This window comes from Pelophylax lessonae (assembly GCF_965119305.1).
Source record: "Pelophylax lessonae genome assembly, chromosome: 3".
Taxonomy (NCBI): Eukaryota; Metazoa; Chordata; class Amphibia; order Anura; family Ranidae; genus Pelophylax; species Pelophylax lessonae.
Genome location: NC_138770.1, coordinates 640,882,717 through 640,906,397, shown reverse-complemented (window position 1 = coordinate 640,906,397; position 23,681 = coordinate 640,882,717). Strand labels below are relative to the sequence as shown.

Below are 23,681 nucleotides of genomic sequence, written 5' to 3'. Positions count from 1 at the left end.
CAATGTGTCCTAGTATAGACTTCTTTAGTGGGGTGGAGCATACTTTGACATACCCAATATTTAAATCAATGACAAGATCGATTTAACAGCAACCCACCCTATTTCAGGGCTAGGCCACTCCATGACCTTATTGTACTTCTTCTTGAGCCACTTCTTTGTTGCATTGGCGGTATGTTTTGGGTCATTGTCATGCTGAAAGACCCATCCATGACCCATCTTCAGTGTTCTGGCTGAGCGAAGAAGGTTTTCATCCAAGATTTTACAATACATAGCCATACAATATATAGCAGTTTTCGTCTTCTAAATACGACGAGTCCTCCTCCTTAAGAAGGTACATGTACAGTCACGCCAATGAACATCTAAAAGATTCAAGGAAAGATTGGAAGAAAGTGCTGTGGTCATATGAAACCAATATTGAGCTCTTTGGCATTAAGTCGACTCGCTGTTATTGGAGGAACAAAAATGCTGACTATGACCCTAATGGCGCTTTTCCACTGCATGGAACTGAACGGTTCGGCTCGCTTTTGTGCTTTTCCACTGCTGGTTCCGCATGGTATGGTGTAGGAACGGTTCGGTACGGCGGCGCTTTGAATTTGCCAAGCCTACGCTAAAAACAAACATGAGCTTAGAAAAATCAGATCCTTTCCAAGTTTCCACCTTAACGCACATTGAATTCTGCAGCTTAATAATTGATATCCATTCAGGGAAGTTCACTGCATATTTTATCATTTCCCTTTTCACACTGGCACTCCATTAAGGAGGAATTTCACGGCCTAAATTCACACAGACGATGCACAGTATTGATATTCTGCCTCTTATGCATCAAAAATATTGGAAGGGTCTTAAAAAAAAAAAAAAAGTAAGATTATTCTAGAAAGAAAAGCCAACGTCTTTCCTTTGACTACAGCAACAATTAAAAAAAAAAAAAATATTATTATTATTATTTTATATCTATCTATCTATCTATCTATATATATATATTTTTTTTTTTTATTTTTTTTTATTTTTTTTTTTTCTTCTTTGCACTGAATTTGTATTTTTCCCCCTTTATGTATACCATGTGATCTACATGCTTAAGCTGACCTAGGTGGCACAAAGCAAGTACTTCCACAAAAACACTTAAGCATAAAAAAAAAGAACAAAAAAAAAAAAAAAGAAGAAAGAAAAAAAAAAAAAAAAAAAGGGATGTATATTTTAATTATTTATTAAAGTAAACTTGTCACAAAGTCAGGTAGTTCAAAGCCAGTGTATGATGAAAAATGTATGAGCAATTCACTTTCCCTGAAAAAAGGAATGTCAAAAGGATCTGACATTACAAGCAGCTTAAGTTACAGTGAAATCTCATTTTCTAAGTTGAGCTTAAAAGGAGAGATCCAGAAATTAGAACTGAAAAGGACAGTGGGAGGTGAGGTTCAAGTGTTAATTACAATTACCGCCACGCAGACTTTTCCAAGATACAGCGCTCCGAAATCTGTGTATTTTGCTCTGTGTCCTAATAAATAATCCTAAAGACTCTCACACATTTACATATAGAAATGTGTGCAATTTTCTTTGCAAGACACATTTTTAGGTGTGGGTTCTATGCAGTTAACATGGATTTTGTATGCATTTTCTGTATGCATTCTAAGGGGAGGAGAGTAACTACTGCAATAAAATTGCACGTTCAGTGCATTTCTATCCAGCTTTTTTGCAGATTGGTTTAGTAAAAAGGTTGTTTAGAGGAATATTAGGGCATATACACGTAGTAACAGATTCGTACACAGCAGAGAACTGCGCTTATCCACTCCAAAGGAACATGAGGTCCATGCAGCCATCCTGATAAAATCATTGATTTTCCTGCATATTCCTGCAGGATTAAAGAGTTGCCACCACAGCAAAATCCCTATCTAAATTGGGAACATGGACAGAAGGTGAAAATAGAGAGCAGCAGGATCAACCAGTTTTTTTGCAGAATACAGAAAAGGAATCGCATAGTAACTGGAAGGAATCACATAGTAACTGGGTGGAATCACATAGTAACTGGGTGGAATCACATAGTAACTGGGTGGAATCACATAGTAACTGGAAGGAATCACATAGTAACTGGGTGGGTATACACAGCATGTAATACACCACTTATTGATATTTTTTTTTTTTTAAATGATGTGGGTTTTGTGACACTTTAAATCTATTCTCACCCCCATTCTAAGCCTTTTCTATCTACCCTGTAAAAGAAAAGATGCCTATACTTGCCTATTCTGAAGTCACTCCAGTCTGGTCACACAATTGGGTCCCAGTGCTGGCTTCTGTGGAGAGGAGGGTCGACAATGGATGCCCCATAGCAAGCCTACAGGTGATGTCACTGCCCAGGCTCTGCAGCCATTGTTGGCGATCGCTCCGCTACACTTAAGCTGGCACTGGAAAATCATGGGACCGGACCAACTTCAGAATACGTTAGGTATAGACATCTTTTCTTTTACAGGGTAGATAGAATAGACTTTATCGGGGGTGGGAGTAGATTTAAATCATAACTCCACTTTTGTTGAGAAAAAAAAAAAAAACATCCCCCTCTGGGTGATCTCTGTACATTGCAAGGATTAAGCGCCGGTTCACACTGCAGCGACGCTACTTCGCACCGCGACCTCCGAGGTCGCGGTGCGAGCAGCGCGCCGTGACCTCGGAGCGGCCGCCACGGACTTCATAACATTGAAGTCTATGGCGGTCGCCTCCGGGTCGCCCCAAAGAAGCTCCGGACCCTTTTTCTAGGTCGGAGCGACTTGTATCGCTCCTATTAGAACGGGTCCACAGCTTCTCTATGGGAGGCGACCTGCGAGGCGACCAGGTCGCCTCACAGGTCGCCCTAGTGTGAACCGGCACTAACAACCTTTGTTGCAGATTCCTACCTTTTGTTATTCTGAAGAAATCCCTGTTTGTTTCTCTGTGCTGAGTGGGTCTAATGGGAGGGGTTTCATAATTATCAATCAGCTGTGCGCCAATGAGGAAATCTGGTGGGTCTGCATCCCTTTAGACCAGGGGTGTCAAATTCAAAATGTAATTGTGGGCTGCATCACCATTATAGTTGCCCTCAGAGGGCCAGTTCCATCTGTAGCCCGCCATCAGAAGTCAAGAGCCCCCACCCTCCCTTACATCACACTGCATCCCCTTTACAATGTGCTGCTGCTGGGAAGAAGCTGGATGCAGAGCTAGGAAGCAGCAACTGCAGGGTCTGGAGGAGGGCTGGAGTCAACTGCCAAAGTCTGCTGAGACCAGTGGAGGCGGAGAGGAGGGGGTGCTGCGGCTGCACAGAGAGGTGCAGGATATGTAACCACCACTCTGCTGCCAACTGCTAAGTTGGGGGGGGTTGGCCCTCTCTGAAGCTGCAGGGGGAAGCACAGGATCTGGCAGAGGAGTTCTGTCCTCTCTGTTGCGGTCTGCTGAGACAAGGTGGGGGCAGAGATGAGGGAGATGCAGCAGCTGCAGGAGAGGTGCAAGGGCCACCCAAAATGGCCTGGAAGGCGAGATTCAGCCCGCGGGCCTTGTGTTTTACACCTGTGCTTTAGACTATTGGGAGTATCTCACCAAAATTGACATTTCTGTTGCAGGGGATGCCTGAAATCTGACTTGTATCTTAGTGCAGACTTCTGGGAAAATTGGTGAGCCAATCACACAAGCAGAAAATACAGTTTCTAGGGGGCGATCAGTACACATTGTGTACAGAACAGCTCCAGGTAGCCATATTGCATTGCATTTTCAGAAAATTACAGCGGCGCAGATTGAAAAGGAAAGGTCATTTTTAATAACATTCAATTACAATATGACTTGTGTCGCCATTGTATACACTATATTATTATTATTCCTTTATTTGGAATTTTTTGTTTTTCCCCAACGAAAGTGGAGTTACCCTTTAAGCTTTAGATTTTGACTTACCTTCCCCTTTTTAGACCCCTTGGTCGTTGACCATGCATTCCACTGCCCCCCAAAGAAAAAAAAACAAAAACATGTGTGAACCGGTCCTAATAGTCCAACATCCCAGAATTCCTTACGGGCAACTGCAATGTAATTCAGTGCTCAGTCCCGTCCACTTATTGGTTTGAACATTTGCAGCTTGTGACAAACTCCGAGGGCTGAGAATCTGTCAGATGGTGGTTTTGACACAGGAAACCAACCAAGACCTGAGCTGCTGCTCAAAAGATAAGATTGTCCTGACCAAACCACAGTCCTTTACTGCATTGAGATTGCTGCCATGGTGCCCACAATGCTCTAGGTTTTTCCAAGGAAGATCCATGGTGAAAAAAAAAAAAAAAAAAAACACGACAATGCGGTTTTGGGCTCATGTACACTGGACTTTTCTTTTTTTTTACAGCTGCTGTTAGAGGCATCTGAAGTTTTTATGGTTTAGGGGCAGTAGAAAAAAATGACAGCCTGTGCATCCAGGAGCAGAGGCTGTTGAGCTGTAAAAACACAAAAGGCCAAAAAACACGACTAAACGCCGTAACAAGCTGTAAGTAGTGTTCAGCCGCTTTTGGCTTTTAACGTTTTTAACCGTACAAATGTCCAAAAAGGTCAAAAAAAAAAAAAAAAAAAAAAAAAAACCACGCACTCAAATGCCCATAAACACTAGTCAAAAATGCAGGCAAAAGCACGTTTTTACAGCTGCTTTTTCCTGGCAGCAGCGCTGGAGTTTTTAAACGTTTTGTGTGCATGAGCTCTAAAATAAAAGGGTGCTGAAATTAAAACTACAACTAATTAGCAATCTGCCTACTTCAGAGGACAGCACCTAAAACCTAATCCTAAACCTACGCTCAGAAAAGTGTTTCTTTGCCCAACCTTTCCACTACTAAAAGTGATTGCACCACTTGCATCAAGCTGAATAAAGGAAGTTCCTATTGCATCATGGGAGGTAGGCTGCTTCTTCGCATTTTCCAAGAGGTAACATTCAAATCATTGCATATGTGCATAGCAGTAAAGCTGGCCTTACACTAGTACCATTCCTTTGTTTTTTTTTAGAAGTTAGTGGGGGTTAAATAAACATTCAATATGGACCCTAGTAATGAGAAGATTCGAAGAAGGATAGAAAACTTTTCTTAAATGAATGAATTTCTAACAATATGTCATTTTTGTTGGGAAACTCCATTCATATGAAAATCAAACGTCAAAGTAGAATTCCAGAATAAACCCAACTACTCCTAAAAATGCTCCCTCCCCCCGACTAACCTGTGTAAAGCTGGCCATTCACTATACAGTTTTCTTATTCAATTTCCTTTAGATTTACCTTCAACTATGTAACGCAAGGGCCTGCCTGATTTCTTACAAATTGAAACCATTTGGGTATGACCCTATATTTAGTGGTTTTGGTAAATTGTATAATGTATGGCCAGCCTAAGAAAGATGTGTAACGGTCCAGTCTGGTCATATGATCCAGCTCTCGTGTGTCAGCTAATGGATGCTACAAGGAAGAAGCACCAACAATGGCTGGGACATGGAAGCCTATGGGTGGCGTCACCCAGGCATTCCCTGCTGTTGTCAAGCGATCTCTCCTTTCCCTATATTCCTACATAGTTCCCCCTTAGCTAAAATAATCCATCCTCCCCCCCCCCCGCCCAGTACACCTTACCCCTGCCCCAGAGCCTCAACATGCTGCAATGTTGACATCCCATGACCACATTTTTTTTTTTTTTTTTTTTTACCACTAGCCATGCTTGTACAGTTGAAAGCCTTTCATGGGACCAACTTCAAAAGAGGTCAAGGAGTCTAAGCAGGAAGCATATGAACAATTTAAAAGGATAAATGCAGTTTCACATAAAAGGGAAAGTTAACCCCCCCCCATAAACTATATATTTTTATCAAGTTAAAGAATATGCAAAATATGCAAGCCAAAATAAAAATATTTCATATTCCTGATATGTGCCTGCTGTACCATGTACTTGTATGAGAAAGTATCCTGTTCTTTTTATATTGCTTTCTTTGTGTGAAATCCCTGGTGTTCCTTTCAGTCTCTCTGCTTAACTGTCAAAAAAATGACCACACTATGCATGAGAGCTCAGCATGGTCAGTTCTCTAGCTGTGCTGGGGACTGAGCTGGTTGCTGACACCCCTAGCTGGTGCAGCCATCCATTGGCAAAACCCGTATACTGCTGTTTCTCCTCCCCTAGCTCTTATGCAGCTGAGAACAGAGATTATGTGATCAAAAAAAAAAAAAGGGGGGGGAACAACATGGTATTTATAATGTGTTTATATCTATACACAAATGTTTTGCCTTTCATTTCAATTTTAAACTGAATAGGTTGTTATTTAAAAGTGAGGATTTATATATATTTTAAAGTAGAACTACGGCCTCCCATTAAAGAAAATCACAATAAAAAGAAAACTATGCGCAGCAGCCAATTTATTTGCATGGACTGATGCCAGCACACCACAATGGACAGAAAAATGGCCAAGTGACAATTTTTGAAGAACAGTGCAATGTTGTTGCCTATTGTTATACTTTAGGCACTTTGGTTACCTAGATCAGTGGTCTCCAAACTGTGGTCAGGGGGCCGAATGCGGCCCTTTGCTTGCATTTATCCAGCCCTTGGGGCCCTATTTTTCCACTGACACCAATGAGGGGGCACTATTTCTCCACTGACACCAATGACGTGGCACTATTTCTCCACTGACACCAATGACGGGGCACCATTTCTCCCACTGACCCCAGTGATGGGGCACCATTTCTCCACTGACACCAACTACAGGGCGCTTTTACTCTTATACCAAAGATGCATAGTTTACTCCCACTGACACCAGGACAATTTTTATTCCCAATGGCCACAGTCGGGCCCCTCCTAAAGTCTTAGACAGTTTGGAGAACCCTGTCCTAGATCCTTAAATTTGGCGAGCAACACACAACATTATGAGCTGAGGAAATCAATGAAGATTTCAGGCTGGGGAGAAAAAAAAAAAAAAAAAAAAGACTTAAGCTTGCCATGGATGGATAGAATTTCGAGCAAAATTTCTTCAGAAAATCTTTGGGAAAATTTGTATTAAAACTCTCAGAACATTTGATTTAGGAATGAATGGACTTTACCAAACAAAAACCACATACACTGTTAGAAATGCATTTGCTCGAAAAATATATTTTCCATCTTTCTCCTTCTAATTTTCTCATTGCTGTGGTTGAAAACGAACGTTGATTTGACCCTACTAGTTTTTAGAAAAACAAGAATTTCTTAGAACAATCTTTTCTTAAAAAATTTTATTCGGAATTCCACCAATCTATGGGCAGCTTTAGTCCCCCTCCCACCAAGGCTATCTGACTAGTTAGTGGCTGGCTAGAAATGGGGAGCTGTGATGCTTCTGCACGCCCTGTCCAAGTCCAGGTCCCAATCTGCTGCATGCCACCACTTGCTACTGCAGCTCCCCAATGATGACCAGAAAAGGTTTAAACAAATTTTCCCATTCGCCATAGAAATTGGCGAAATTGGAATCTGTTTGGCACAACCAAGAATCTGTGGGAGATAACTTTTAGGGTCACATGGGTTAGGGTTACCATGGACAATGAAGTCACAAAAGGTCCAAGTCTGCTCTCTTTCATGTAGATAAATCAGCCCTCAAAATATCCATCGAGTTTCCTAACAAACTGTGCCATTATGCACTACCTTACCGTCCACGTCTCACTTTGGTGCCTCCTGGAAGTGTCAGGAATAGTAAATATTACATCTGAATGGCCAGAGAATAAAAAACAAGGTTTCTGCCTGGCACGGCGTGCATACACTTTGTGAGCAGATGTGTTATTGTAATGCTGGAAGAATGCCACGTTCTGTCTCTATGCACCAGATCCCAGACTGTGTGACTAATATGTGTTGTGTGAGTTTAAAGATACAGACTAAAAGGCTTTCATCAGAATACTAACAGAAATATGATATGCAACATTAAAAACTACACTAAACTCTGGTTTAGGAAAAAAATATTCAAGTTTGTCTTCTTAACTCAAGTCCCTTCTATTGCTATCAGGCCTCCTCCAAATATATTTTTTGGGCTGCTGTGATTTGACTTCCTGTTAGAGGGTGGCTACATTCATTCTCCATAGTCCAACTATATGTAGGAACATATGCCTTGGCCCCACTGTGCGGAGAAACGTAGTCACCCTGCCTTGGTCCTACTGTGCGGAGAAACGTAGCCACCCTGCCTTGGTCCTACTGTGCGGAGAAACGTAGCTACCCTGCCTTGGTCCTACTGTGCGGCAGAACGTAGCCACCCTGCCTTGGTCCCACTGTGCGGCGGAACGTAGCCACCCTGCCTTGGTCCCACTGTGCGGCGGAACGTAGCCACCCTGCCTTGGTCCCACTGTGCGGCGGAACGTAGCCACCCTACCATGGTCCCACTGTGCGGCGGAACGTAGCCACCCTGCCTTGGTCCCACTGTGCGGCAGAACGTAGCCACCCTGCCTTGATCCCACTGTATGTAGGAATGTAGCCACCCTGCCTTGGTCCCACTGTGCGGCGGAACGTAGCCACCCTGCCTTGGTCCCACTGTGCGGCGGAACGTAGCCACCCTGCCTTGGTCCCACTGTGCGGCGGAACGTAGCCACCCTGCCTTGGTCCCACTGTGCGGCGGAACGTAGCCACCCTGCCTTGGTCCCACTGTGCGGCGGAACGTAGCCACCCTGCCTTGGTCCCACTGTGCGGCGGAACGTAGCCACCCTGCCTTGGTCCCACTGTGCGGCGGAACGTAGCCACCCTGCCTTGGTCCCACTGTGCGGCGGAACGTAGCCACCCTGCCTTGGTCCCACTGTGCGGCGGAACGTAGCCACCCTGCCTTGGTCCCACTGTGCGGCGGAACGTAGCCACCCTGCCTTGGTCCCACTGTGCGGCGGAACGTAGCCACCCTGCCTTGGTCCCACTGTGCGGCGGAACGTAGCCACCCTGCCTTGGTCCCACTGCGCGGCGGAACGTAGCCACCCTGCCTTGGTCCCACTGCGCGGCGGAACGTAGCCACCCTGCCTTGGTCCCACTGCGCGGCGGAACGTAGCCACCCTGCCTTGGTCCCACTGTGCGGCGGAACATAGTCACCCTGCCTTGGTCCCACTGTGCGGCGGAACGTAGCCACCCTGCCTTGGTCCCACTGTGCGGCGGAACATAGTCACCCTGCCTTGGTCCCACTGTATGCAGGAAAGTAGTCATCCTGCCTTCGTCCCACTGTATGTAGAAACATAGCCACTCTGCCTTGGTCCCACTGTGTGTAAGACTCTCTCTTGCTCAGTCCTGAAATGGACTATGGGATTTGTGGTTTATATATTATAGAGCAATGCATGACCACAACCAACTTTCAATGCTCATTCCAAACAAAGTGAAGAGGGGGGAAATGAGACATCCAGGAGCACTGAAGATACTACAGGCAGAAAAACACAGTAAGAAAATTTGACGAAAAATAGATTAAAGGGCCTTTAAGTAATGTGTACTGAATATTATTGGAGAATAAGGATATCTTTTAGCGTTACATTGACGTGATCCTGGTAAAACAGGTTTACTTCTATATAAAAACACACCTGCTCAAGAAAGAGGCAACATACCTACCTTTCCAGCAATTTGTATCTTGAAATGCCGCATGCTTAGCTGCTCCCAGGCCACTACACGTATTCCACACTTTGGGATGTAGAGAATATCTTCTCCTCCACCACACTCTCCCATTGGTTTCTCCCATTGACTCGTACGTCATTTCAGAAGGAACCACAGCGCATGGCTGGGGTAGCGGGTATTTACCCAGTGGCTGCATGTTAACAAATGGGCCACTACAAAAAAGGTACAGTAAGTATATTTCCTCTTGTTTTACCAGGATCTTGTGCTGATGGGGGTCACTTTAAATCCCAACCCCAGTCCAAACTTTTTTGGTTTTAGATCAGGAGTAGAGAAGGGTTAGAACAGGGCCTGACAAATTTGCTTTGAATGCAGAAGCCAGTAAAAAAAAGTTAGGAGAACTTTTCTCTTACAAAGCTTTATTTTCTGGTCAGAGTAGAAAATGGTAGAATAAAATAAAAAGCAAGCTATAAATTACTTATACTTCCCTTGCTGGTCCCACGAGGCGGATAATTATAAGTAATTTATGGCTTTTATTTTATTTATTTTAAAATCAGACAGCTGTCGCTTTCAGTTACAATGCTACTGAATGAGACAGCTTTCTCACTAGGTAATTTCAAGGGATGTCACGCGATATTACCACAAAGGTTTAGGAAACGCAAAATTTCAGTACATAAAAAGACACACCAATCATTTTAGGGCACGAACAAGCAATAAATTACCCAATTTATTTGTAAAATATAAAAGACGAAGCTGCACCAAGTAAATAGATACCCAACATATCAAAATCCTAAATTTGCGTGCGCCCGTGAAATGGCGACAAACTGCATTACCCTATTTTTTTGATAGGCGACGCTTTAAAAGCCTCCTATAGGTCATCAGTTTAGTGTTACAGAGGAGGACTGGTGCTAGAGGTATTGTTCTCATTCTGGTGTGCTCTGCAATATGTAACGTACGTGTGTCACATAAGTTACCTAGTTGGTAAGGTTGAAAAGACAACAGTCAATCCAGTTTAACCTGTGTTGGTGTGTAGAAAATCATTTCCCATATCCCAGTATATTGTTTTCACCAAGAGTCTTTTAAAACATTCAATACTTCCTGCCGACACCACCGATTGTGGAAGAGATTTCCACATCCTTACCGCCCGACAGTGAAAGCCCCCTACGCAGTTTAAGTATAAACCGCTTCTCTTCCAATCTCATTGTGTGGCCCTGTGTCTTTTTACACTCTCCAGGATTGAAAAGTTTCATACTTTCGCTGGGATCACCTTTGAGGTATTTGTAGATCGCTATCATATCTCCTCTCAATTGTCTCTTCTACAGGGAGAAGAAATATAGCGCTTGTAGTTTTTCTCAGAATTGAGGTCCTCCAGTCCCCAACTCAGGACTTTCTCCAGCTCCCGCACATCCTGAGGACTGGTGACCAGAACTGGACAGAATACTCCGGATGCGGCAGAACCAGAGTTTTATGAAGTGGCAGGATTATCGCTCTCTCTCTGGAGTAAAGTTCCCTTTTTAATGCACGCGAATATTCTTCTGGCTTTGCTTGCTGCAGCTTGCATGTCTGTCCTCTGCTAGGACCCCTAGATCCTTCTCCATTGTGGAGTCCCCTAGAGCAGCGATGGCAAACCTTGGCTCCCCAGATGTGTTGAAGCTAAATTTCCCATGATGCTTAACTACACTGCAAAGTGCATGAGCATCATGGGAAATGTAGTCCCAAAACATCTGGGGTGCCAAGGTTCGCCGTCACTGGCCTAGGGGTTCTCCCCTAATGAGTAACTTGCGTTTACATTTTTACCCCCCAAGTGCATTACCTTACATTTAGCGATGTTAAACTTAATTTGCCATCTAGTAGCCCACTCCATTAATTTATCCAGGTCCTCTTGTAAAGTTTCTACATCCTGCTGTGATTTTATTGCACTGCACATTAGTGTGTCGTTAGCAAACACTGAGATCAAGCTATTTATCCCCTCCTCTATATCCTTTATAAATAAATTAAACAGAATTGGTCCCAGGACAGAGCCTTGGGAGACCCCACTTACCACTCTAGACCATTCTGAGTACACGTTATTTATCACTACCCTTTGGACTCGCCCCCACAGCCAGTTCTCTATCAAAGAACAAACCCTATGGTCTATACCCACCGACCTCAGTTTGTAGATCAAGCGTTTGTGGGGGACGGTATCAAATGCTTTTGCAAAATCCAGATATACCACATCCACCAGCCTACCCCTGTCCAGATGGCAGCTTACTTCCTCTTAGAGATCACAACCAGTGTTTTCATGCGTAGGCGCCCCAACGCATACATTTGCACGTGCGTATATGTGGGGGTGGGGTTGGTGTGCATCAAACTTTTTATGAATAAAAAAAAAAAAAAAAAAAAAAAAAAAAAAAATGGTTACAGGATCTCTTTAATGATACTACCAGGGTCAAAAAAGACCCTGCATGTCTCCCCTGTGCTCCACAGAATATAATGCAGTGCAGATAGCACAGCATTACATTTCCGGAGATGTCTCAGCTCTCCTCCCCTCTACCTGATGGTGCCCGCTATGCTGGTCCTGGCCCGCAGATGGGGAAGCAGAGCCAGGGAGGCACTTTACCTGCGTGTGTGAAAGCAAATTGGGCAGCAGCGGAGCCGCCCGAATTCTTCCACCTGACAAGTGAGCCCTGTTGCAGAAATAAATGTAGGAAAAAAATAAAGAAAGAAAAATCTACCTGCCCGGCGCCTGGAACTGCATGTACAGGGTGTCGGGCGATACAAATTGTACATCCCTGCTGACAAAAGCCCATGCGCTGGGACACATTAAGACTTCGTTCACACTGGGGCAACCTGTCAGACGACCTGGTCGCCTGACAGGTCGCCTGCCATAGAGTAGCTGTGGACCCGTTCTAATAGGAGCGACACAAGTCGCTCCGACTTAGAAAAAGGGTCCAGAAGCCTCTTTGGGGCGACCTGGAGCGACCTGCATTGACTTCAATGATATGAAGTCCGTGCCGGCCGCTCCGAGGTCACGGTGCGAGCTGCGCGCCGCGACCTGTGAGGTCGCCCCGGCAAGTAGCGTCACCCCAGTGTGAACGGGGTCTCATACACACTTTATTTTTTATTTACATAGGATTTAACTTTAATACTATAACAAAAGGTCTCATTATCACCAGCCTTGAGACAGAACCTTGCTACACGACACATCTGATGGTACCGGACATTCAGTTGTCAGACTTATAAAATAGTCGGTAGCTATAAATTGCAGCTCTCCAGCCAAATTTACAACTGCTTAAGAATTTAAAAAAGGAACTACGAAATGGGAAAAATGACATATTCCTAGAGTTTGTCACTAGCATTAAAATCTAAATCAAATGGCATAAACTGTGGCTTAGTTAGAAATTCTCACCATCCTATCACCAAGGTGAGTGGGAATGAAAGCGAGGCTAAATCCAAATTGTGAGTCACCACCAGAACAGGGAAAGAGTGGAAATCTGGGGACACCTACTTCTGTGTCAACTGTCCAAAGCCTCTTCATGGATCGTAATGTAGCCAGTTTGGCAGGGACTGGACAAATTTTAAACCACGTGTAGGTAAAAGGATAATACAGAAGTTCATCTACCACTCCACTTCTGTACAACCACCCTGTTGGATTTTTCTCACTTGATCAGCGCCACAGGCTACAGCCGGCAATGCTAATCTGCGTATTCTGGTGGCAGGGAAGTCTCTCTGCTCTCAGAATACAATAGCTCAGCAAGGAGGATTCCCCCATCCACACATCCCGCTGGCTAAACGGGAAAAAAAAATAAATAAGAGGAGCTCATCTATATGCTGCCTAAGGTTAGCCAAACATGGTTCAGATCTCCGCCGGTTCAGTACGAAGTGGCCGAGATTTGAATCATTATTGGGCAGGATTATTGTACCAAGTTAATCAATCAACTTGGGTGCAACCAGCCTGCTGGATTCTCTTGAGATTATCACAAGCAACTAGCGATAATCATGGTCTTCTCCCAGCGGGGATGATTCCCCTGCCGGGAGAAAACAATCAGTCAGCACAGTCTGTGTTAATAAGGGAATCAAGCGCAATAAAGAAATTTGCTCCATGTATGGGAAGCCTACGAGAGGATATCCCTCACATTGGAAAGATAACTTCTCATTTCCTGTTGAGCCTACAGGACAGGAACTGAAGGGCAAACTCCCCAATGAGACACAGATTGCAAATATACTGAATTATATATAAAATATAACACACTATATTACTAAAAGTATTGGGACACACGTCTTTACACGCACATGAACTTTACTGGCGTCCCCGTCTTAGTCCGTAGGGCTCAATATGGAGTTGGCCCCTTTGCAGCTATAACAGCTTCAACTCTTCTGGGAAGGCTGTCCACAAGGTTTAGGAGTGTGTCTATGGGAATGTTTGACCATTCTTCCAGAAGCGCATTTGTGAGGTCAGGTCTTGATGTGGACAAGAAGGCCTGGCTCACAGTCTCCATTGTAATTCATCACAAAGGTGTTCTATGGGGTTGAGGTCAGGACTCCGTGCAGGCCAGTCAAGTTCCTCCATCCATGCCTTTATGGACGTTGCAGGTATCGCAACACTTTTGGTAAGTGTGTGTGTGTGTGTGAGAGATAGAGAGATATAGATATATATATATAATATATATACACACACATATACACACACACACACACACACACACACACATATACACACACACACACATATACACACACACCTATGGTATATTTTATCTCCTGCCGATTCCGCCAGTAGATTCCTTTTTTTCCACTGCCGTTAACAAGGGGACAACCCTGTTTGTTCTGTAGTGAAATTGTGCAGCAGCATTGTCACCCTGTGGAGGAAGTGGCCCTGATTGGGAGGACTGGCAGCCCGTAGTTTTTATTTATGGTTATAGAAAGAGCTATAGTTCTTCCAAGATTGAGTCCTAATCGAATGGTGCTATGCTACCATTTTGCATACAAATAGTACAATCGATCACAACATACTTCAGTTATTGGATCATTCTAAGCAAAGGCTCTTCCCGTCTCACCCTAAAGCAGGCATGTCCAACCTGTGGCCCGAGGGACACATGCGGCCCAGAGTCGCAGGCAATGCGGCCCACTGCCCCCTGAAAACATTTTTTTGCTGGGGAGGAAGGAAGTCAGGTCAGGGCCATGGCCACAGCAGCTTCCAACTAATGGTAGGCAGAGGCTGCCTCGGAGGGGAGGGGGGGTGGTTGACTCCTATCACCATGACCACTTCAAATCACTGAAGTGTTCATGGTGGTTAGAGTGTTCCTTTATTATCTCTCAGAAGACTTAAACCTCTGTATATTGGTTCCATTTCATTTGATCATCCTCTAGTTGTGTTAAATTAGTGCGGGGGGCGCGGCGGCGCGGGAAGGGCGCAGCGGCATTTTATTACATACCTTAACTATAGTATATATTTTATATGCGGCCCGAGAAAATCTCTCTACACTCAATGTGGCCCAGAGAAGCCAAAAGGTTGGACACCCATGCCCTAAAGCCTCCCCTCCTCAAGCACACTCAATTATAATCTTAGCTGAATAATAAATGTGTGATATAAAACAAGCCAGTTACATCACTACATATGACTTTACTTCATTTCCATATCAAAGAAAATCTGAGAAAAGCAAGGAACAGATTGTAGATTAACCCCTACAATACCAGCCAGAGACCCAAACAGTTCTGCATGTTGTCTGCTAACATCACAAAAGAAAAAAAAAAAAAAAAAAAAAAAAAAAAAAAAAAAAAAAAATCACATGCCCCCCCCAAAGAAGTCTTTTCTTTTACAAAGTCCAGATGAATCGTCATCACTCAGAGAGACTTGAAGAGCTTATTTACACCAGGCTTGTTGAGCAACGTTGCCCAACGCAGTCCTAATGCATAGAAAAGACTTATGTTCTATTGCTTCAGTTCACATCACTATGTTGGTGTTCACATAACAAACAAACAAACAAACAAACACACACAAAACCACACAATATGACGTTACATTTTTGCACACCACGTTCCACCGCACAGCTGTGCATTGCATTACATAGAAGTTCCTGAGCAATCAACCGAAAATGTGCATACGTTGTGGCGCTTCATCAGGGGGCCGGCTCTCTCTTCCTGGTTCTGACAGTCGACCCCCCTGATGACCCATAAAAATATACTTAGGCATGAAGCAGGTGTAGCATAAACCGGCGTTTTTAGTTTCCATTTAATGCCCGAGTATATTTTTATTGATGCAAGTGCAATTTTAATTACATCTGAATTTTCTACACTATGAGAGGTTTCTTGACATCTTCGCTTTGTAAGTGAGGTACGCATAGGATCTCTTAAAAGGCACAGGAGAACTTTACAGATCATGGTGGCTCTTAATCATCTATATCAAGGGTCTTCAAACTATGGCCCTCCAGCTGTTCAGGAACTACAATTCCCATCATGCCTAGTCATGTCTGTGAATGTCAGAGTTTTACAATGCCTCATGGGATGTGTAGTTCCACAACAGCTGGAGGGCCATAGTTTGAGGATCTCTGAATTATGTTCAGGATATCGCTGGTGGATCAAGCATATGATCACTGTTTTGGGGAAACACTTGCTGGAGATACCTTTAGCGATTTTGACCTGCTTTGAGAAAAGAGGTGATATTTTTCCGATGAGTGCCGTGTGCCCTGGGTGTCGCTCTGTTTTTTTTTTTTAACACTTTATTTTTTTTCCATCACTTCTGGACTCAATTTATACTGAGCACTTTATTTGGACAGTTTTTAATGGAATTTATTACACATTTGCTTTATTATTTATTGAGGTATATTTGTACTGTATGAGAGCGGTCTAGTCTTCAAATATTCACCTTGTACAATCAACTTCAGGTCAAGCCAAACTATGTAAGAGGAGAACCTAACCAGACTATCCAATTAGTTGGTATCCAATCAGGCAGGCCCTTGCATTACATACCTGTTGGTAGATCTACCTAAAGTGGATTGCACAAGCGGACTGTAACATACAGTATGTGGATCCCACTGGCTGTCAAAAAACCATATGCAGGAACACACAACCGGTTGGATCTAATAAGAAACTTTCTGTCTCATGCTCTTTCATAAAGCCTTATGCCAGGGGTGTCCAAACTATGGCCCGGCCTCCAGCTGTTGCAGAACTACACATCCCATGAGGCATTGTAAATCTCTGACATTCACAGACATAACTAGTAGGCATGATGGGAATTGTAGTTCCTGAACAGCTGAAGGACCATAGTTTGGACACCCCTGCCTTATGCAATGGTTAGGACTAGACTGGAGCTTTGGTGGCCCACATACATTAGATTAGATCAATTCTAGCTAAACCAATTTTAAAGTCTGAAAAGCCAAATTTTGATTGAACTCCATGAATCATTGGCCATCTCAGCTTTTTATACTTAAATAAGTAGCGCCAGTGATGCCATTTGAGCTTTTAAAAGCCAAACTGACCTGGATCATGATAAACGAACGGATGGTGGCGTTATTGAATGACAGGATGAGTATGTTTGACAAAACATGGGACCCCTGGATAAGGTACCTGGCGGGCCCCTCATAGGGGTGGTCGGGCGCCTCGGTCGCTTTGGACGTGATGTTGGGGAAACTTCCCCCTTAGGGGTGAGCGGGACCTGGGTGTCGACCCTCTATTTTCTCACCAGCCGTTGTTGTTTCTATCCTTTTCCCACTTTCCCACTCCTGCTACCCTCCTCTGCTGTTTCCTCTTTTCTCCCTGGTCTTGTTCTGTTCCCTCGGTTTCTTCTTTTCTTCCTTTGGTACTTTCTGATAGTGCACGGATGACAGGCTACGCCCCCCACTAGTTGAGGGCTTGGTACTGGGGTCGGGGGCCGTCCTCCCCCAGGGGCGCAGTATGTTCCCGTAGGGGCGCCGGGGGGGGGGGGGGTTCGGGCCCGGACCGCCTGCCCTTTAGTGTAATATGGAGGGGGCGCTGTCTCTATGTTTTCGCTTCATTTGCTGGATGACCAGCCTGAGGCCTGAGCATAAAATGTCTTGTACTGATTTGTTGGTTTCTCATTTTTGCTATTGTGACTTTCTGAATTGGCACCGCTGTATTTTATGTATTCCGTGCAGTTTAATGTCTTTAAAGAATATGGTTGAGCCATGTTGGCTCTTTTGTGCGCTGTAAACTCTTTTTCTCACAAAACTCAATAAAAACCATTGAAACTTAAATAAGTAGCGCTGTAGGCCGTGGCGTGCGATTTGCACAATCTATGATGGGAAGCAGATGATTACAGCTGCCAGTCCAGCACCCGACACCTCTGTAACCACAGCCTAAGAATACAATGCACAACGTCCCTGCGGTTTGCTCATGTCCTCACTGGCCTCTTCTCATGTATACACAGAAAAGCAGGAAGATCCAGGAAAGGTCATTATCCAACATAAGGATTTCCTTCAACTCACGGCAGCCAGGGGTACAATGGCGGAGGGTGCAAAGGGTCATTTTTTATTTTTTTAAAAACACAGAGCGTCAAGTGGAATTCAAATGAAAGCAGACAACATTTTCCTTAGCCATTATTGTTTTAAAGCAAGCTATTTATTGGATAATTTATTTATATTATATAACAGTGTTTAGTTAGTAAGAGTAAAAAAAAAAAAAAATAAAAAAAAAAAAAAAAAAAGGGAAAGGGGTGGGATTCCCTTTATTAACTATTCAGACTCTAACAAGCATGTTACATTTGTTCTGGGAAAAAAAAAAAATGACGGCTCCTTCCCAATTGGCTGCCACAGGCACCACTGGACACTTTCTGTCCATGAACTTTAACAGAATACCAGAATTTTGACTTCTGACTTCAAAGAACATAGGCGCGCGCCCCAAAAAAAATATACTGTATGCCTATTACACACACACACACACACACACACACACACACACACACACACACACGGTGCCAGTAGAGCAGTGAAAGGTGTCACAAGGGCAAAGATTGGTTTCAGTAGAGTAGGATATTTTTAACATTTTTTTTTTTTTTTTTATTTTTTTTTTTACATTTACAGAAAAAAAAAGGGAGCTTTTTTTGTATTTTGTGAAAGATTAGGGGTCTAAACAGGGGAAATATGCACCACACAGGGTGATTAGGGTGTGCCCAGGAACACCTGGCACACCCTGTGTGCACGCACCTATGTCAAAGAGGTTCTGTATAACAACACCAGCTGATTCTATCTGTATGCTTCCTTATAGGCCTCATGCACCTGGGCTATACAATGTAAAATTTGGGTGCATCTCCCCACATGGGAACCACAGGTGCTGCATACAGCCACCCATAGAAATCAAAGGATCTACATTAGGTATATGTTAGTACTTGCATAAACACCAGCATGGGTACAGACACTCCACCCTGGATGCAGACAATCTGCATCCAGGTTCTTACAGCCATAAGAATGCGCATTTTGCGCAAGTACCGGTGCATACCACGTAAAACCATTCTATTCCATAGGCAGCTGTATGTAGAATTTGTGGCTTCCAGTTGAGGAAATGCATCCACATTTTACATTGTATAGCCCAAGTATTGGCTGTATACTATATTAAATTTAACCACAGCATTCAACAATAGTACATTAGCTCTTAATAGCCCTCATTCACCAAAGTGGCTAAAAAAGGAACTGTCAGTACTGCCCCATAGCAACAAGATTCTTCCAGTCATGCTGTCATTTTCCATGGCAAGCTTATATTGGACTATTTGCTGTACTGCAGCACAGAGAGTTTTTATTACAGACACAGTGACAAATACAATCTACTACCGTAGTGTCAGAAATTGCTACCATGGAGGCCTCCTAGGAAAAATCTAGAGAATATATTCATTGATGCTCTTGTCAATACACACAAGGGATAGCATTTGTCTTCCTGAAATAGTCATTGGTGGGTTTCCATTACTTTCTCATTGGAGGGGATGGGCATACTAGACACAGACTGTGCAGCTGCACAAGGGTCCATTTATACTAGACATCAGTCATATGGATGATGGAGGCCCCTGTCACTGTCATGTAGACCTGAACATGGCACACTTATCTCGCTGTCCAGGGATACCCAATAAATGCAGTTTTTTTCTTTAAAAATGAGTTGCATGGAGAGCCCTAAAATTGATCCTGCACAGGAGCTCCACAGTGACTGCCCACCACTGCTCAGTAGTCAAAGTAGCCCATCATAAAGCTGGCCATACCCATTAGAACTGTATGAATTTCCCCAGCCATGCTAAGCAGTGCAGATAGAAACTCTCCCGCTGCAGGCTATTGTACACCGACTTCAGCTGACTGGCTAAAGTCACTTTACGACTAGCTTTTTTTCTGACCGGCTGTTTTAAATTCTCAATCGAATTTTGTCATGTTGGGTGGCAGGATCAACCAGAGCTCAATTTTTACCCAATTTAAAATAGAACAGTATATGGCCAGCCTGTGTAGGTTACAAAGACCATAGGCACATTTCATACATTTCTGCTGATCAGCTGTACCTCTATCCAGTCCTTACCATACATAGAGATTTTATGGATAAGGTAATAGCATAATGACAGGTTCATTAAAGTTTGCACATGTGACGGAGTTGGAAAGCCAAAATGCCATCTCTGTCCATGTGATGGGGCAGGAAGACTAAAGTGTAAGCTCTACTGGGGCTCAAACTGCACCAATGATTCAAGGGTCATATCAAGGGGTACAGAATAAAAACAGAACAGCAATGATAATTATATTTGAAAGGGAAGACAAGTGGAAGGAAGGTGTTTTTATGTAGGATGTTGTATTACACAAGGCAAATATCACTGTGCTTACTGATTTACTAGTTTCTGCCTATGTAGATTCTAGAACAGGTATGCACATGTGACTAAACAGGGACCAACAAGTGTCAGCTCTGCTGGTATACACAATCATCCGATTGGTCTTTAAGGGTCCATGTACACTGCAACTGCAAGGCCGTTTAGGAGCAGTTGGGCGTTTTTTTCAGAAGCCTCTGAACCCACCTCTATGTTATCTTATCTGTCCATGTACACAGGGTCGTTTACAGTCATTTACAGGCAGATGAGTTCAGTGTCGTTTTTTGGAAAGCAATTATTTGCGTTCGAACGCGTATTTACCTGTGTTCAAACGCAAGAATGCTACCGAACGCGATCACCCACATTTAGCGCTCGCGTTTTTCCATTTTAAAGGGGAATGATTTTTTGACTTCTAGAAACTGTTCTGAGCGAAAACGCCCGCTTAACGCGTCCAAACGCGGCATGCAAGCGCGACACAATGGACGTTTTAAACGTCCTTTAAATTCCAGCATTCAAGGGACTTTTTAAAATGTCCCATGTACATGTAGCATTGCAAGCTTACATAAGCAGGGTCCATCCAACCCTCTTGTGTTGAATTGTATTGAACTGTTATCTTTGCAAACTGTCTGTGTTATATAATAACAATAACAAATGCTGTAATGTGTACAGATAAACATTACACACCATGTAACAATAGTAAAAAAATATTGACAAAATGTAAGAGCTTGAAGAAAAAAACTGGTCTTCTGCAAAATGTTAGGCAGCAATTGCCGAATATATACAGGATGAATTGACAGGTCAACTAACATCTCTCTTTATTGGTCCAGCAACCTGCATGTACAGGAGACTCTGCATGGATATTAGATTGGAAGCTCTGCTGGGACAGTGACATATACACCGCAACATAAATAATAGTAAAAAAAGAGGCTGTTTTCAGCTATGTGCAACTTGGAAACCCATCTCTCCTTGTTCAGTTTCGGAAGCTCATTTGATTGGGTTCAAATTAGGAATGTTTTGGGAACTCACTTTATTGGGTTCAGTTTTGGAACACTGGCAATCAGAGTGCCAGGAAATGGAACTTTGACACTAGGAGCCATAATATCAGGAAGATTGATGGAGCCCAGTACACTGGGATTATTAAGTTCCACTAGGCCATATTCGTTTTTTGGCAGTCTAGTGCCTCCATCAGCAACTCACCCCTCATTCCCCAATGCCTCCCCCATCCATGATGCAATGGGCACATGAGGACAAGCAGAAATGTGCAGCCAAGTCATTCCCCCACCAGCTACAGATCTACAAATCCACCTATAACATACTTCCTATGTGTGCTGTAGATCCTGACCACAAATGGTATTCTACAATTAATTCTTGTGGGACAGCAATTTCTATTGACATTTGATTGGGTTAATTTTAGGAATGTTTTGGGAACACCCTAAAAAAAGGACACATTGGCACTTCGAGTGCTATAAGATGGCACCAGATAGCTGGGACCATAACCTCAAGAAGGTTGATGGAGCGCAGTATGCTGGGACTTGTAGCTCCACCAGGTGTAAGAGAAGGAATGTGTAGATATGTCACTTCTCACCAGCATAGGAACTACAAGCTCAATAGTACCATACTGCTTATGTGCCCTGTAGATCCAAACCTCAAATAACATTCTACAATTAACTTTGGGCTACAACAATTTCTAGCCTGGTTTGATTGGGTTGGATTTGGAATGTTTTGGTAACACCCTGACAAAAATGGCAAACTGGTAATCAGAGTACCTGGAGATGACACTTGGGTCAATAACATCAAGAAGGTTAATGAAGCCCCGTATGCTGGGACTTGTAGCTCCACCAAGAGTAAGAGAAGGAATGTGTAACTATGCAATTTCCCACCAGCAAAAGAGCTAGTCCAATAGTAAGATGATACTTATGTGCGTTATAGGTCCAGACCACAAATGGCATCCTACCATAAAAGCTCGGGGTACAACAATTTCTATCCTTATTTCATTGGTTGGATTTTGGAATGTTGTGGGAATGCCCTGACAAAAAAAAAAAAAAAAAAAAAAGGACAAAATGGTAATCAGAGTACCTGGAGATTTGTGCAATAGGTTCAGACCGCAAAAATCATCCAACCCAATTAAATGAGGATAGAAATTGTACCTAAAAAATTGTTTGTAGAAATGGTAATCAGAGCACCTGGAGATGACATCTTGGCACTTTGGCTTCACCAGCAGGAATATGTGACTTGCGGAATATGTGACTTGTGTTATTCATTCCCCACCAGCAGAAGATCTACAAGTCCAACAGTAAGGTGATACTTAAGTGTGCTATAAGTCTAGACCGCAAACAGCATTCTACAATCAATTTCAGGTTAGATTTTGGAACGTGTTGGGGAACAACCTGACAAAAAGGTTAAACTGGTAATCAGAGTACATGGAGATGACACTTTGGACAAAAGTGCTGCGGAAACTGTTGGCGCTATATAATCCTGTATAACAACAACATTAAGAAGGTTGATGGAGCCCAGTATGCTGGGACTTGTAGCTCCACCAGGAGTAATAACAGGCATGTGTGCTTATGTCATTCCTCATCAGCAGAAGATCTACAAGTCAAATAGTAAACAATTTCTAGCCTCATTTCATTGGGTTAGACTTTAAAATGTTTTGGGAACACCCTGACAACAAGGTCAAACTAGTTTTCATAGTAACTGGAGATGACACTTTGACACTTGGGACCGTAAAATCAAGAAGGCTGACAGAGCCTAGTACACTGGGACTTGTGGCTCCACCAGGAGTAAGAGCAGGAATATGTGACTGTGTCCTTTACCAGCAGAAGATCTACAAGTTCAATATTAAGATGATACTTATGTGCGCTATAGGTCCAGACCACAAACAGCATTCTACAATCACTTTATGGGGTACAGCAATTTAGATATGCATTTCACTGGGGTGGATTTTAGAATTTTTTGGGAACACCCTGACAAAAAGGGCAAAATTGTAATCAGAGTGCTTAGAGATGAGACTTTGACACTTGGGACCAAAACATCAAAATGATTGATGGAGCCCAAAACACTGGGACTTGTAGCTCTACCAGGAGTAATAATGGGAATGTGTGACTGTCATTCACCACCAGCAGAAGAACTACAAGTCAAATAGTAAACAATTTCTATCCTCATTTCATTGGGTTGGATTTTGGAATGTTTTGGGAACACCCTGACACAAAAAGGTCAAACACTTGGAACCATAATATCAAGAAGGCTGATGGAGCCCAGTACACTGGGACTTGTAGCTCCACCAGGAGTAATAATGAGAATATGTGAAGCAGAAGATCTACAAGTCCAATAGTAAACAAATTCTATCCTCATTTCACTGGGTAACATTTTGGAATGTTTTGGGAACACCC

General features: G+C 43.4%; 1 protein-coding gene across 2 annotated transcripts in view; it reads right to left on the bottom strand.

The window, feature by feature from the left end:
* The window catches only part of PRKCE (protein kinase C epsilon), a 670,827-nt gene that overhangs the window by 644,618 nt on the left and 2,528 nt on the right, over window positions 1-23,681 (bottom strand). The window lies entirely within an intron of this gene.